Below are 14,770 nucleotides of genomic sequence, written 5' to 3'. Positions count from 1 at the left end.
CTTTAGCTGGCAGAACTGTTACACCGTAACGCGGGAATGCTTGTGTTACCGTTGTAGCGAGTCGGACCGTAACAGTCTTAAAGCGAGCCGCGGGAAGCGACAACGTATCGCTCGCTGGCGCGTTCTGTTGAAAGTAAACGCGCGTTGTTGTTTGACAGTCTCCGCGTTTTGTTTCCGTTGCGGGCTGAGATTAGTGAGTCAGCTCTTTGCTCGAACTGCCGCACGCCGCGGTTCGGTTTTCCAGAGCCGGACCGATCGAAGAAAGGAAAAGTTGGGGCGCCGGCGGCTGGGAATGCTGCTAATTAGCATTTACCTCGTGATTTGCCTGAACTCCGCTATTTTCGCGAGCGCGTACATGTGGAGCAGAGGGCTGCTTTTGTCGCGCGGCTCTCCGGGAGATTTTTAGTTCGGTCGACAGAGTTCGTAGCCGCCGTGACGAGGTTTTACGGTGCGTGACGTCACGCCGCCGGGCAGTTCATCGGGTCTAGGTCATGTTTAGATGCACCTTAGCATTTAAGTCATAACTCATCATAGATACGTTCGGTCTTGAATTCGTGTTTGACTATATTTTATTGTTGTTGTTGTTGTTGTTTTGTTTCCCTCCTTTTCGTAAGTCTTGTTTAATAAAGTTAATTCCAATTTAATTTAAAACTCTGCCACATTGAGAGTGTGAATTGTGGGAAGGGTTTAGGTTTTGTTTCGATTCATCCAAGGATTCCAGTTCGATGCCATTGAGGATTTATTTTTGTAACATTTTGTTACATTCGTTAACACTGGTCAACATTGGTCAGCTGCTCTGGTTAATGTGAACTAACAATGTTAACTAGCTTGTTAACAAAGATTAATAAAAGTGCAAATTACTGCTCGTTGTGTAATGTTAGTTAATACTGAAATATTTGGAAATGAGAAATGCTATTAGCTTTTACGGCCACTTTATCCGAACAGTTAAAACAAACCAGAAATAAATTTTAAACAAACCCAGCGCCTAAAATACTAAAAACGTTTAAAAATATTTTTTTTAGTAGAATTCTTGGTTCATTTCGAGTCACACGTGACAAAACACTGTTAGAGAGTCATCTTACTGATTCAAACCAAACTGTTTTTGATTCACTATAAAGAACCGCTCCATAGGCTTGTGTTTGTCTGCTATTTATTGGTTTCTAAGATACAGACAGTATAAAAATATAATCGTTTCATTTGGGAATCAGACCGCAGCGGAGGCTATATGTCTGATTCAGTATAGTGTTGTGGTGCAACTTGTGAATGAAACATTTTAGCATTTAGTATCAATATGTTCTGTTAAATGAATTGAATGTCATGACCATTCTGTTTGTAACCGTTTCCGTGTAAGAACGGGTTCTCGGCTCCCAAACTCTATTGGTTTGCCCCCATTGGTGGTTTATAAGAAATGATCTGCTTGAATGCCCGAGCTTGGAGCCCATGCACTGACAGCTGGTGTTCACCTCAGATTTGCATCAGTGCTGCTCAGAGCTGCAGTAGTGCGACTCAGCCTGTTGGACCAGTAGTTCAGTTCATGCTAGCTTTGTTACCCACTTCTTACATCATGCTGACACATTCCACAGTAGGGCTTGTGTGGTGAGCAAATGCTCCCACAGACGAGCATAAGAGTAATGTGGCCATTGCTTTAATTAGTCTGATTTGTGAACAATGCAGAGTATTACTATTCTTCTTACAAACTTGTTGTTATTCTTACAATTAAAATGTTAAAAACAGTTTTAATTGAAAAAGTAAAAAAAATTAAAAACCAAGGAAATTCAAACATTAAGTTCAGAAATTTAATAGCAATTTCAGAGTGAAATTGATTAATTTCTTAAACTCAGTAATTTTTCAGCTGTTTATTTAAGGTGTGGCCTTAAATTCAGAATATTTATGATTTCAGTTCTATTTTAGAAAATTGTTTCTGCATCAATTTATATATATATATATATATATATATATATATATATATATATATATATAATTAGTTTTTAAGTGATTAAAATAGTTTAAGCTGAAATACTTAAACTTGCACTTAATGTAAAAAAAAAAATTGTCTTGGCAACTTACTGACATAAAAAAAGTTGTAGATGTAAAACTCAAAAATAAACCAAATTTTTAATTAAAAATAACATTTACAAAAGTCTGCTTAATCTAGAATATTAAATTTAATGCAATACACATTTGTAACTTAAGATTTTTCAGTTTGTCGAAGTACATTTTGCCAAAAAAAAAAAAAAAAACTATTGTTATATGCCACATCTTTATAATTATTTGTTAAATTTACTAGTGATTTCAAAGATAAATTTTCAAATGTACTCAATCTCACTATATATATATATAAAAAAAATATATATATATATATATATATTTTTTTTTTAATTATTTTTTTTTTTTTTTATTTATTTTTTTTTTTCAGGGTACTAAGAAAAATGTCAAATGCCTGCGGTCTGGCCTTTAAAAATTCTGTTATACACAATCCTCCTAGTACCACTATGCAGATTTTGTCAGAAAGCATGTACTTCCTTTTGTAGTAAAAGCTTTCCTGACATCCCGTAGTAGTAGCCGGATTATTTAGGGAATGTTTTCAGTCAGCCAAGACTGTCAGAATGCTATGATGTGGTAAGATGTATTCCCATACAAACTGCGGTTTGTGTGGGTGTGTCTATATACCGGCAGAACTCACCAGCGAGCATGCGTCTAGGTCTCTGTGGCTTAGCGGCGTTCACGCGTGGCAATCTAAATATGGCATATCCACCAGTGGATGCCGTGGTCACATGACCTCCCGGCTGAAAGCGGGGCGTTAGTTCACATGCAAGCAGCCGGCAGTTCGGATCCATGATTTCATCCTGGATCAGCTGACCTCCGACACGCCGTATTGATCGAGGTATTCCATCACAGTGAATCGCGGGCTGATTGCTGAACTTTGATCTTCCTGCGAAGTGCGTTCGCCACATTCGTCGCAGGCCTTCAGCTCTGGGCAGCCACGCATGCTCAGCAGAAGGTTGAAAGGAACAGAAATTTGTCACGAGGCTGTTTGATTTTCACGCCACAGTGACAAGATGCAGTCTGTCAGTTAGAGGGATGATCATATGAGCCACTATCAAATCAAATCAGTGTCAAATGGCATCAGATTGACATGCAGGGCAAACACAAGCAATAAAATCATTGGCTGAAAAAAAAGAATAAATCACAAAGATACAGATGTAACACCCTCATTTTTAAATGCGTAACGTGGGAAGTGTGTTTTACCGGGACACAGTAGCTCTGCTGTGTTAGGATTACTGTAACCAAATTAAACCTAATTAGAAGAAAGCTGGAAAATGATGACCTTGTCCGGCTTGATTAGGTTAGACCGTGGCTGAATGTGAACATGCCTGCCTTCTCTCTCTCTCTCTCTCTCTCTCTCTCTCTCTCTCTTTCTTTCTCTCTCTACCTTTCTTTCGGGTACTGTGTGCGGGTCCTTTTTTCAGTCTTGTCTCAAATTACACTGGGAGCAAAGGGCAGGGAGGAAACCAGGTCTGCCTAAATGACATTGCTGCTCACATTCAACAGTAATGTGCTTTTCTCAGGAAGCATATTTCCAAAGCTTCAGCTAGAGTTTGTCAAAAAAAGGCTGTAGTTAGAATGTTGAATGGGAAAATAGCACTGTATGATGTTAGTTGGGCTGTCAATTGAGTAATATTTATTTTTTTTTACTTTTTAAATAATTCTTTAAAATTAATTTTAGTTTTCCTAAAACACTTGACATTTAGTCAAATTAATTCCATATGCTAATTAAATTAATTAATTACATTTTTTGCATTTTTAAATTTACAGCCTTGATGCCATTGTCTTATTGATTTTTTTTCCTGTTTTTTTTTGCTTGCATAAAACACTTTTTCTTTTTTACATGCATTGCATTTATTCACATTAATTGCATGATTGCGATTGCAAATTGTTTTATTTATTTATTTTTTAGAATTAATTGTTTTAAAAATTACATTTATAGCCCCAATATCCTTTTTTGACATTTGTATAATTTTTTGCTTGCCTAAAACATTTAGTATCTTCTCCACATGCCTCCCATTTAATCAAGTTAATTCCATTATATATATTATTTAAATGTTCTTTGTTTTTGTTAGTTGTTTTACTGGCCTAATAACTTCTTGTATATTTTTTGTGCTTGACCAAAACATTTAGTTTTAACACATTTATTAAGTTAATTTATTTGTATTCTAATCAATTACAAATTATTTTTGAAATCATTATTTTAGCATTAATTTATAGCCGTAACACCCTTTTTTAATTTTTGTATAATTTTTCTTTGCTTGCCTAAATCATTTTGTATCTACATCTCAACATGCATCGCATTTAGAGCGAAGCAAAATAATTTCTGTAATTGTTTCTTGTACTCCTGAAATAATACCGAATGTAAGTTTAGGAGCGTGTTGCCAGGGTAACAGCGGGTAGACGGGCCTGAGGCCTCACAGTGACGGATGAGCTGAGTTATAATGGCTGGGTTCATTCCACTCACCGCTTCCTCTCACAGACATACCGTCCTTGCACAGAGTCTGACCCAGGATTGCTACACACATCTCTCTCAACTCTCCACTTCTGCCTAATGAGCTTGCTGTGTGTGTCCGTGATGGCTCTCAGACTGTTCAAAATGTGCCGTCTCTTAGTTGCATATTGGTTCAGTCTAGTACTTTCAGTACTTTAAAATGCGGCCCTTCCAAATATTGAAAATATCTCCGATTGTGATAGCTGTTGTTTTTTGCATTCTTCTTTTTTGAACATGAAAATTTTGGGCTCCGATGTGGTCATCGTTAAAGGGCCGGTTTAACCCCAAAATTAAGTTGTCTTTCATTTTCGGGGGGGAACTAACCTTTTAAAAGCATTCTTCGCTTGGCTGAGAAAAACGTAATATCTGAGCAGTTTGCGAAAATCCTGACACCCCCGTCCACACTGTTTTATGAACGATAACCGAATAAACGCAGTTGAGAGAGCAGCAGTTAAGCAAGCATCTGATCGTAGCCGTGTAGGACGTTTGTACTGTACTTTATACAGTAGATTGCTTTACAGTATTAAACGTGGGCAAATAGTGTCAGTGTTACTTTCAGTTAGAATTACAACTTCAATATCTGCCATAAAGCGGCTCTCCAGCTTGTTTATGTTTTTACTCGCGTCTGACTCAGACTGAACGCAGTAAATGAACTGCAGAAGCAGTACGTGTTTACCAGCTCGAATGTTTATGCATTAAATAAGCTGAAGTTGTGTAGTGTATGAGCTGCAGGAAGGGATTGAGAAGCACGTCGCTAGACCTCAGCTGCGATTACATTTCCTTTTTTAATCGAAGAAAGGTTTAAGGGCAGGCAGAAGGAGTGTTACTGATCCGGGCACTGAATACGTCGCTCTGCACTTACAAGCGAGACGCTCTTTCTCCACTCAAGTACGTATTGATTTGACTTTGGCTGGTGACATTATGTTATTGCCACAGATATTTACTGTGAAGGTGGCCTTACACAAACTGGCTCACTCCTAAGATAATGGAGGTCATGCAAGCTCTACAAAGAGCAAACGTACCGTAGCTGAAGGAATATTTCTGGTTGGGTTAAGATCAAACAGTGGCATTTGTGGCATAACGCCGATTAGGAAAAAAGTACTCGTCTCGTTTTCTTAAATAATCATAATAAGATTGTGAGGGAGCCGTTGAGGTTTGGTTACATTTTTGGAGGATGTAAAAGAAATGTGAAGCTTTTGACTTTCAGAAAAGCATTATTTAGTTAAATTAAACATAATTTTTGCAGTTGTTTTAGGGTTTGTGGATTTGCTTTGATTTGGCAACAAGTTGCAAAAATGTGTATCGTGTATATATATATATATATATATATATATATATATATATATATATATATATATATATATATGGTAAAAGAAAGCTTAAAAGAAAATTTTGTTCGCGTCTTGTGGCATTGAAAGAGTGAATATTTTAACATTTGCGCATCCATTTTGTAAGTGCCTCGCTAGGTATGTAACTCATTTTTGTCAGTTGAAATGAATCCAGTCCAATTTCAGGTTCTGAAAGTTTTTTTTAGTTGTTTAGTAGATTTACTTTAATAAACCAATTTGCTGCTTATTAATATTTAGTAGTTGGTAAATTTAGGTATTAGATGTAAAATATTGTCGTACAGAATATATGCTTTATAAACTACCAATATGTTAATATAGGCATGCTAATAAGCTACTAGTTAGTAATGAGAATTGTTTGTGATACTGAAGTGTTACCGACTTTCATCAATCAATACGGATTATTTGAATGCATGTAAACACAGCTGCTGTAATACTTTTAATGAAAAGGAGGCGCAGGGGAAAGTTATTTAGGGTAATGGTAGCTCTGTAGAAATATCTGAAGAAAGATGACTCCAGTTGTTCAGCAGCGAATTGACCTACTCCGATTGTGTTTATGTCGGAAGGAAGGGTCTTTTACCACAAGAACAAAAAATCAGTCATGTGAAGGCTACCCGCAAGTAGTTCACCCACTTTGAAGCATGTTCGTAGACACCCAGCATGGTATCGCCGAGATTTCTGCGTTGGAATTCAGTGGGGTTTTCCACGTTATCGCCGGGCCTGACTGGTTATGTGCTGCGGAGCGCTCTTAACCCAATTACTGAAATTGACAAATGAAAGTTAGTAGAAAGAGAAGCGCCTTCTTACCGCCACTCTCAGTAAAGAGGATCTCAAGGTCCCCATGCCATCGGAGGATATCGACTGCAGCTATGTGGAGAGGATGGTGTTCTTTTCACCGCTGTCTGGAGGTCTCTGCACGCTGGAGCCCAGCGTGTGCCTGGCAGCAGACCCAGAGTGTAATCCTTGGCATCGAGTGTGGCCTGGCATCGGTTCAGAAAGCCAGAGTTAGAGTGGTAGGGGGGCCCTACTTTAAGAAATGCCAAGTCGAAGGAAGGAAACAATGATCACAGGGCAGGTTAACCCAGGGTGGCCACAAGTTGAGTTTGAGGTTAACGCTGCCAAGAGACGTGGCGCAGCTTCACTTTCGCTTTATTAGAGAGATGTATGCGAGGCTTTCCTGTCCGCATTGTAATGTTGGGTCAAGTAGTGGCCAACTACACATTACTGTACTGTGTAAAGAGACCACAGAGACCCCCGTGCAGATTTGAAGCGCTTCAAAATTGCTTCCTGTTCACTGTCAGAGACCCTCAACTGAACTCCACCACACTGAGATCTAGTTTTTATACGTATCTGGTTTTGTTTAAAACTTAAGGATTGTCATGATGGTTAATTCTATAAATTGTTAAAGAATGCCTTTCTTGTGTTATGCATTATACGGTATTCATTGTCATGACTAGAGGTGGGAAATGCAATCAAAATGTAACTGTATTTAATCACAATATATTATCTTTTAAAAGTTTGAGGTTGTAAGACACATGTTTTTTTTTGTTTTCAAAAAGCCTCTTATGTTGACCAACTCTGCATTTATTTAATCGAAAATACAATATTACAGTTTGAATAGCTTTTTTCTATTTCAATATATTTTAAAATGTAATTTATTAATGTGAATAAAAGTTCAAAAGACTAGCTTTTATTGTAACTGAAGATCTTTAGTAACTTTATAAATGGTCAATTTAATATATCCTTGAAGAATACAAGTATTGAAGTATTCATATAACTTTGCTCAAAAGAACGTATTTTGTGTTCTGTGTTCACAAATCACATTATATTTCACATACCATACATTGTTGCTCCTCTCTGCCTTTCTGAAACGTATCGATTTTGACAACTCATCGTTCTGAAAAGTGAGGTGTGCTCTGATTGGCCATCTGTCCAGTGCATGTAACGTAAATGTTACGCCCCTTACCATATTTGGGAACAGACAGCGCCTCCTCTACAGTGAAAATAAAACTACTGTATTTGTGTATACATTTCGAGTGGTGTTATCTTCCCACTCAGTGATGTAGATTTGTGGGCACGTGTTTGAATGAGGTGTTTTAGGAACGCTTGGATGGACTTCTTAAGAGCATTCTTTATTAGAATATAATAGAATATCTCTTGAGTTTGAGACTTTAGTCTTTGCGACTTTACGTATCTTACAGTATATGCACAAACAGCTTGTCACACTCCAAAGATAACGTTAAAGAACACTTACCCTACATCTTTGAATGGTAGCATATTTTCTGGAAATGTTTTGAAATTGTTTGCAAACTCTAAATTTCCTAATAATAATGAATGCCGTCACTTTTTTTATGGCCATCGTATTTGTTTAACCCCTACTTCACCCACCTCTGTTCATGACAATCGTCTTATTTTTTTTATTTCGTTAGCATTTAGCTTTCAGACTTTAATTAATTTGCAACTGGATTTAATTTCTCACCCTGATTGCTCGCTCTGCCGTTCTTTATAATCATTATTCATTATTAGACACTGATATGCTTCAGTCTGCTTCATCTAAACATCTCCAAATTGAAAGGAGATAAAGACTGATTTTGTTTATCTGTTCTCCATCTGCGTGAAACTGGCTCCTCTTGAACAGTTTGGATTATTTGGATTCTTCAAAGGCCTGTCGTTGAATGACGACTCTAATGTGGTCATCAACCGCTGACAGATACCTCAATAAACGATTGTCGTTCTTTGGGGTTCCAGCCCTGAACGATTGATGAAAGAACCATAGTTCTCTCGTAAACAATCGCCCTCAGGTTGCGTTTTTCTTTGTTGAAAGAAGGTTCCAGCAGATCCTCCAGATGGCATAGGCCTCTTTCTCCCGCAGAGCCTTTCCTGCTATAAAATCGACTGGGTCTACTATCTATCGGCCAGCTCCACAAACTGGGCCACAGATCTAATTGCTCTTTCATGCAGTGCGAATTCAGGGGGGAAAAGACTTCTGCGGATGCTTGCCTACAGCATGCAGGAATGAACATGGTGGCAAAGATACAGCTTCCGCTTGCAAAACAAAAATGCAGCACTAGCAGAAGAACTCATCTTTACAAAAAACAGACAAAATGCATCGCTTGCTAAAGACCTGACACGGCTGTCCGCACCGTCCGGAAAGTGCAAGCCAAAGTCCGTGCATGGCTTGCAAAAGACAAGTCATCGACAGCAAAACGACTCAGGACAAAAAGAAAAAAAAAAGCGAAAGCCTGTTCGTTGCAGCGTTAGCAGTTGATATCCTACTCTGGACAATTGAGTTGTGTTCTTCCGTTTTCTTTGTAATTCATCGTTGGCGGCAGTAAACGACAAAGCGGTTTTATGTTTAAACCAATACCTGGTGCTCTTATTAGTTAACGGCCTTAACTGAATCAATTGCTCCTTCAAATTAGCGTATCAGAAACAGTAAAGTTATCCATAATTCTCTCTTCGAGCAAGAGCATTAGACGGAAGACTTGGCAGCTGCTATCACTGGAGGTTGCTAAGCAGCTTGATTCGTTCGCCAGCCAGCTCGTCTGTCGTCAAAATACATTGCATTGGCTGTCATTTGTCTGCTACAAAACACGCGCACACCTTCGTGCCTTGATGCTATTTCCGTACGCGCACGGGCAAAAAAAAAATACAGAAGTTCTTAATCTGATTGAGCGTCGGCTCTTTCGAAGGAAATTTCTGTAGACTATTCGCAAAAGGTAACGGCCCTGATGTTTACATTACGCTGGCCGCTTTTAAGCTTTGGGCCGTCTGTATGCAGAAGTAGTTAATTTACTCCTGCACTAAAGATAACGACTGGTCATAGGTTAAAGAAAGAGACTGTAAGCAGCCCTTAAAGCCTCTATAATCAGTCTGCGTCTGTCTGTTACAGATATCTGTGGCTTTGGCACCTGGAATTGTGGGTTGTCAAAACAAATCCTCTCGTGTTACACCTGAGGAGACAATTACACATACACGCCCACGAACCGTGCAGGCGGCGGAGGGAATGATTATCTGCGCATCTTAAACAGTTAACCATTAGTATTGTTGAGATTTAATGTACGCCGAGCTTAATTTTAGCCGTTAATTGCTGTTGGTGCCACGTTTTACTTCAGGGATGCACGGTACTAGTTCTAGTTAATTAGCTGCTGGTAATTCTTGAAAAATTCAGAAAATGCGTTACAGCGAAGGTTTTGTGTATATCGATTTAGCAAATAGAGAAACGTATTAGGAAATATTCCTGAACTTAATGGAAAGTGTTGTTATTTATAGATATGTAAATTCTATACTGTTTTTAAATCAGTTAATGTCAATAATGACAACAAACACTCAACCCTTGTAAGTGCAACATTATAATATAATGTATTTGCCTTCGTCTAATGCTCACTTACTAATCTTAAAAAATGTACAATTAAATGCACAAATAGGGGAATATGATCTATAATAGATACTCACTCTGTTATATATTAAAAACTAAAAAAAAAAAAAATGCATACTTCTATATCTGCTGTGTGTGGTACCGCTATATTGTATATACATTTTTTTTTTATTTCCATATATTGAAATGTGAACTATCCATAATATGAATACCCAAACAGATTCAGGATTCTAGTTTGTCATCAGAAATCGATAATATTGTTACAAATGTGTACTATTAGTTTTATTTAAAATGCACAAGTTTGTTTCAATTCACAATTTCCACGTCTTGTTTCCTTTTCAAGGCAAGACTCATGCACTTGTCTTGTGACATTTGTTAGATGTCAAACATTTTGGCAAAAAAGTTGAATTTTTTTTTTATAATTCGGTTAAATGAATCAGCCGTTCACAGGATTATGCTGTAACATTAATTTTATTGACTCCACTGGGTAACTTGCAGAGCAGCCTGTTTAAGTCCTGTATCATAATTTCTCCTCTCTCTCTTTCTGTGGACCTGGTGCTGATGTTTTCTTTGACTCTCAAGCAGAAAAGCTCTTTCATTTCAAACTGTCATCTGCAACAATGCATGCTTAGTCTTTACAGCCCAGTAAGTTACTCTGTTTATTTTTGTTTCTAAAGTCATCTTACAGTAAATGGCCTGGAGTAGCAATCATGACATTATGGTTTATTTTAAAAGCCTTAAGCTTGAGTGGCCAAAGCACTAATTTTGGATAATCATGGCATTTGACAACCGGAAGCTGTAATGCAGTTTTACTGCCTTGATGTCGAGTGGCAGAGCGACGTCTGCTGCGTGTGTCGGGTCCACAGAAGCAGTTTTCCACTGCAGCTTTTTACTTTTTCCCTGTCTTGTCCAATTACGTGACCTTCTGGAAATTCAGCAGTATATCTCATCAGGTAATGCAGGATTGTAGTTGCAGGATTTGCCTTCTTGCAACTGAGAATGTTTATTTAATTGGGCAGAAAAGCTTTCTCTTCAGTTCAAGACCACATCAGAGCATCAGGTCCTTGGCTTTTTCCAAGGCGTCAAGTTTTGGCTGGTTAGCATGATCCTACTTGGTTTATACATTAAACATGCTAGTCAGGGCTATCAGAAATGCAATTAAAACAGTAATAATTAAGAAATATTATTAAAATGTATCCCCCAAAAAATTCAGAATTTTCAACAGCAATTTTAATATGCTGCTAAAGTGTTATTGGCGCTCAATAGTTGGTCTTTAATTTTTTTGTGTAACATTATTAATGTCTTTTATTGTTATTTTAGATCTTAATAATGCTTCTTTTTTATATATAAATCAAAATTTTTACATTTTACCTTTTATCTTTATCATTTTATCTTTTGAATGGTAGTGAATCATATTAAGCAACCCTTTCCAACATTTGATGATAATTAGCTTCAAATCAACTTATTAAATTACTTTCTGAAAAAAGGAGAAATTATTCTGAAAAGTCAGCTTTCCCATTACAGGAATAAATGACATATTAGAGTATATTAAAAGAGATGCTAGTTATTTTAAATTATAATAGTATTACAGTACTGTGTTTTGTTTTGTTTTTTTTCTACATAAGCAGTTGGCTTTTAAAATGTAAACACACCGAATAAATAAATGTTTACTTTTACAATCTGTTGTGATTTTTTTTTTTTTTATTAGTTTTTTTTTTTTTTTATATTTATTATCACAGGACATGAACTTAAGACATTAATGACACAGTTCAGACATCACTCGGATGAATGGCAACGTATAAATGGATATCTTTCTTTAGGTATTATAGATCTCCCTCGTCTCGCCACCCACTTCTGAGTCACAGAAATGTTAAATAAAGCAGTTAGATTTACAGTACTCACAATTTCGAAAAACACAAAGCCGCCTTAGTAAGTCTGGCCATTGTGGAGATGGCACACATCCAAAAAAAGGGTAAGCGTGGGCTCCCAGCTGCAGAGGAGAGAAATGATAATCGCATGTGGAATTGGAGCTGACAACGCATTCACTAAACGGAAAGCGATCATTGATATGTGAGGATTTCATAGAGGCAGAGCAGGACGAGTGTCAGGACAGATACCTCTAGAAAAAGTCGGATTCGTTAGGAGAATATTGTACCGTGAAAGGGACAAATGATGACGATATTAGTACCATCTGGTATTTAATTTCTCCAATGTGACATTTAGGTTACCTTTGTTATTGTATAAAACTCATTTAAAGTTCATCTTTGAAACTATTCTTTTACGCTATTAAAGAGAGTTCACCCAAAAATGAAAATTTACTCGCCGTCATGTCGTTCCAAACCTGTAAGACCTTTTTTCTTCAGAACACACACATTTTTGTTGAAATCCAAGAGCTTTCTGAGCCTCCGTGATCAGCGGTGCAACTGATACGTTTACGTTCATAAGGAAATTGTTAAAATGGTTTACGTTCTGGCCAAAATACTGACATGTAAGAGAAGAAACCGTAAAATAAAGTTCTTCTTTTTGTTTTCTTTATGCATAAAGCATTCTAGTAGCTTGATAAAATCACAGTTGAACCACGGATGTCGCATGGATGTTTTATTTTTACTACCTTCCTAGGCCTCGTCAGTTACTCTGCTGTCTGCAAGGTCAGACATGTCTTGTTTTACATATACGTATGTTAACTAACCCTTTAAATGCTTACGATATCTACAAGACAAAAAAATAGAGTTTTGCTAGCTAAATGATTTTGCAGCATTTTTAGAACATTTCTGGCATTGTAGTCATTCTTTGCACCTGCTCAACTCATGTTAAAATCCTCGAATTCATCGAGACGTGGCCGACTGCGCTTTGGTTTCTACCTAAGCAATGCTTGGTGTCGTTTCGGTGAAAGTGGCTTTTGTACAGATTTGAGTTTTTTTTTAGTTTTGGATACGCCTTTTTAAACTCAAAGCCGTTCCGCTGGTTTTCCATTTAAACTTAGGCCTACTCTTTTTGCCCCTCAAGAGGTTCGCCGGGGGTTCAAGCTGCCTCGCTCAACATACAGAAAAACAGGACGCACGCGATTATAAACGCATTATCGAAACGAGATCTTGGAAATGTTTCAGTCATGTTTTATGGAGAAATAATTACCTCTGTGAAATCAAAGTGCTGTGGAATGTACAGCTTAATACTGCAATAACTCTAAACATTAACACCCAGGTTGGTGGTGCCGAGCAGCACGTTTACTGCTAGATTCATGGCTTTGGTTCGGCAGATAACACTCATTGCCCGTGTGACTTGAGATAAGGAACGAAAGCATGAAGAGCATGAGAACATAGCTTATTGGCCGATATTTAGCGATTCTAAATTTTTAAAAAAAGCATTGTTTTTATTATTGCTCATACTCGGGGTCAAGCGCGTGGCAGCAAATTTTCTTCAGAAAATGTAAAGTTCTGGTCAAGTGTATATGATTAAATTAGCTCCAGTGGCCTGTACAGTACAGTGATGTTATTTACTTAGCCGAGGCTTTAAATCTTTGTCTGACTAATACAATCAAGAAGTTGATGGATCGCCAGTGAAAATGTTGACATGGAAGGTTAAATTTGTATTTGGCCCCTGCGTCTGGCCTATTGTGGTCAGTTTTGAGTGAGTAAAAGAATCTGCGTGGCCAATCTAATCTTTAGCCCTTGAGTGGTACGATTAGCTGGCTGCTTTCCCCTGACATAAGCCTTTAGTGACATCCCCACTGAGATGACTTGCACCTGCTTCAGGCCAGGAGGAAACAGAGAGGATCATGGGGGAGAGAGCAGGATCACTTACCCTCAAACACAGGGTTTAGACAATCCCGCTCACATCTAGTCAAAGAGCTGCTAAGTGAACTCGACTGAATACGTGAAACTTCTCTAGAATAAAAACTTGTGGACTTTTTTTTTTTTTGAGCCGCGTTATTTTTCTTGTTGTTTTATTCGTTCTTTAGGAGCCAAATAATTTTATTCTATTTTTTGCGCCAAAACCTGTCCCCTATCTCTGTGACTCTCAGAATCAAATGGGCAGGTTTCTGGTACTGTCTGAGTTTTATGTAAATAGCGTCTTCATGTAAAGTGAGTAAAACTTGAGCTTTGGGTTTGCTCTTGGGTTCAAAACTGTCTCATCTTTCAATAACTGTTCCTTTGCAAAGCCTGCATTCATTTGTTGCAGATTCACGGATGTTTGCCAGCCGAGTAAGTGTAAAATGTAAATGCCATTGAACAAAAGTATGGGTGACACATTCCAGTAGTCAAGATCTGAAAGGACAATCATGAACTAAACTTGTGTTATTTTAGTATTAATTATAAAAAAAAACTGCATTTATAAGTGTAGTTTTTATTAATATTTTCTTTAGTGAATTGAATTCTTTAGTTTTGTCATTTTTATTTCGCCATTAATTAAAATATTTTTATAAAACTATATATTTTTTTATATTTATAGTATAGTTTTTGTTGTTTTGTTAAGTGCTTTTTGTACTTTTTAAAAAAATTCTATTGT

The 14,770-nt window shown here is 37.3% G+C and overlaps 1 protein-coding gene across 6 annotated transcripts in view; it reads left to right on the top strand.

Annotated features, from left to right (window-relative positions):
- ncoa2 (nuclear receptor coactivator 2) overlaps window positions 1-14,770 on the top strand; it is an 82,433-nt gene that overhangs the window by 1,804 nt on the left and 65,859 nt on the right. The window lies entirely within an intron of this gene.

Source organism: Puntigrus tetrazona, chromosome 24 (assembly GCF_018831695.1).
Source record: "Puntigrus tetrazona isolate hp1 chromosome 24, ASM1883169v1, whole genome shotgun sequence".
Classification (NCBI taxonomy): domain Eukaryota; kingdom Metazoa; phylum Chordata; class Actinopteri; order Cypriniformes; family Cyprinidae; genus Puntigrus; species Puntigrus tetrazona.
The sequence above is the reverse complement of the archived record's forward strand: the minus strand, read 5'-3'. Positions and strand labels throughout refer to the sequence as shown.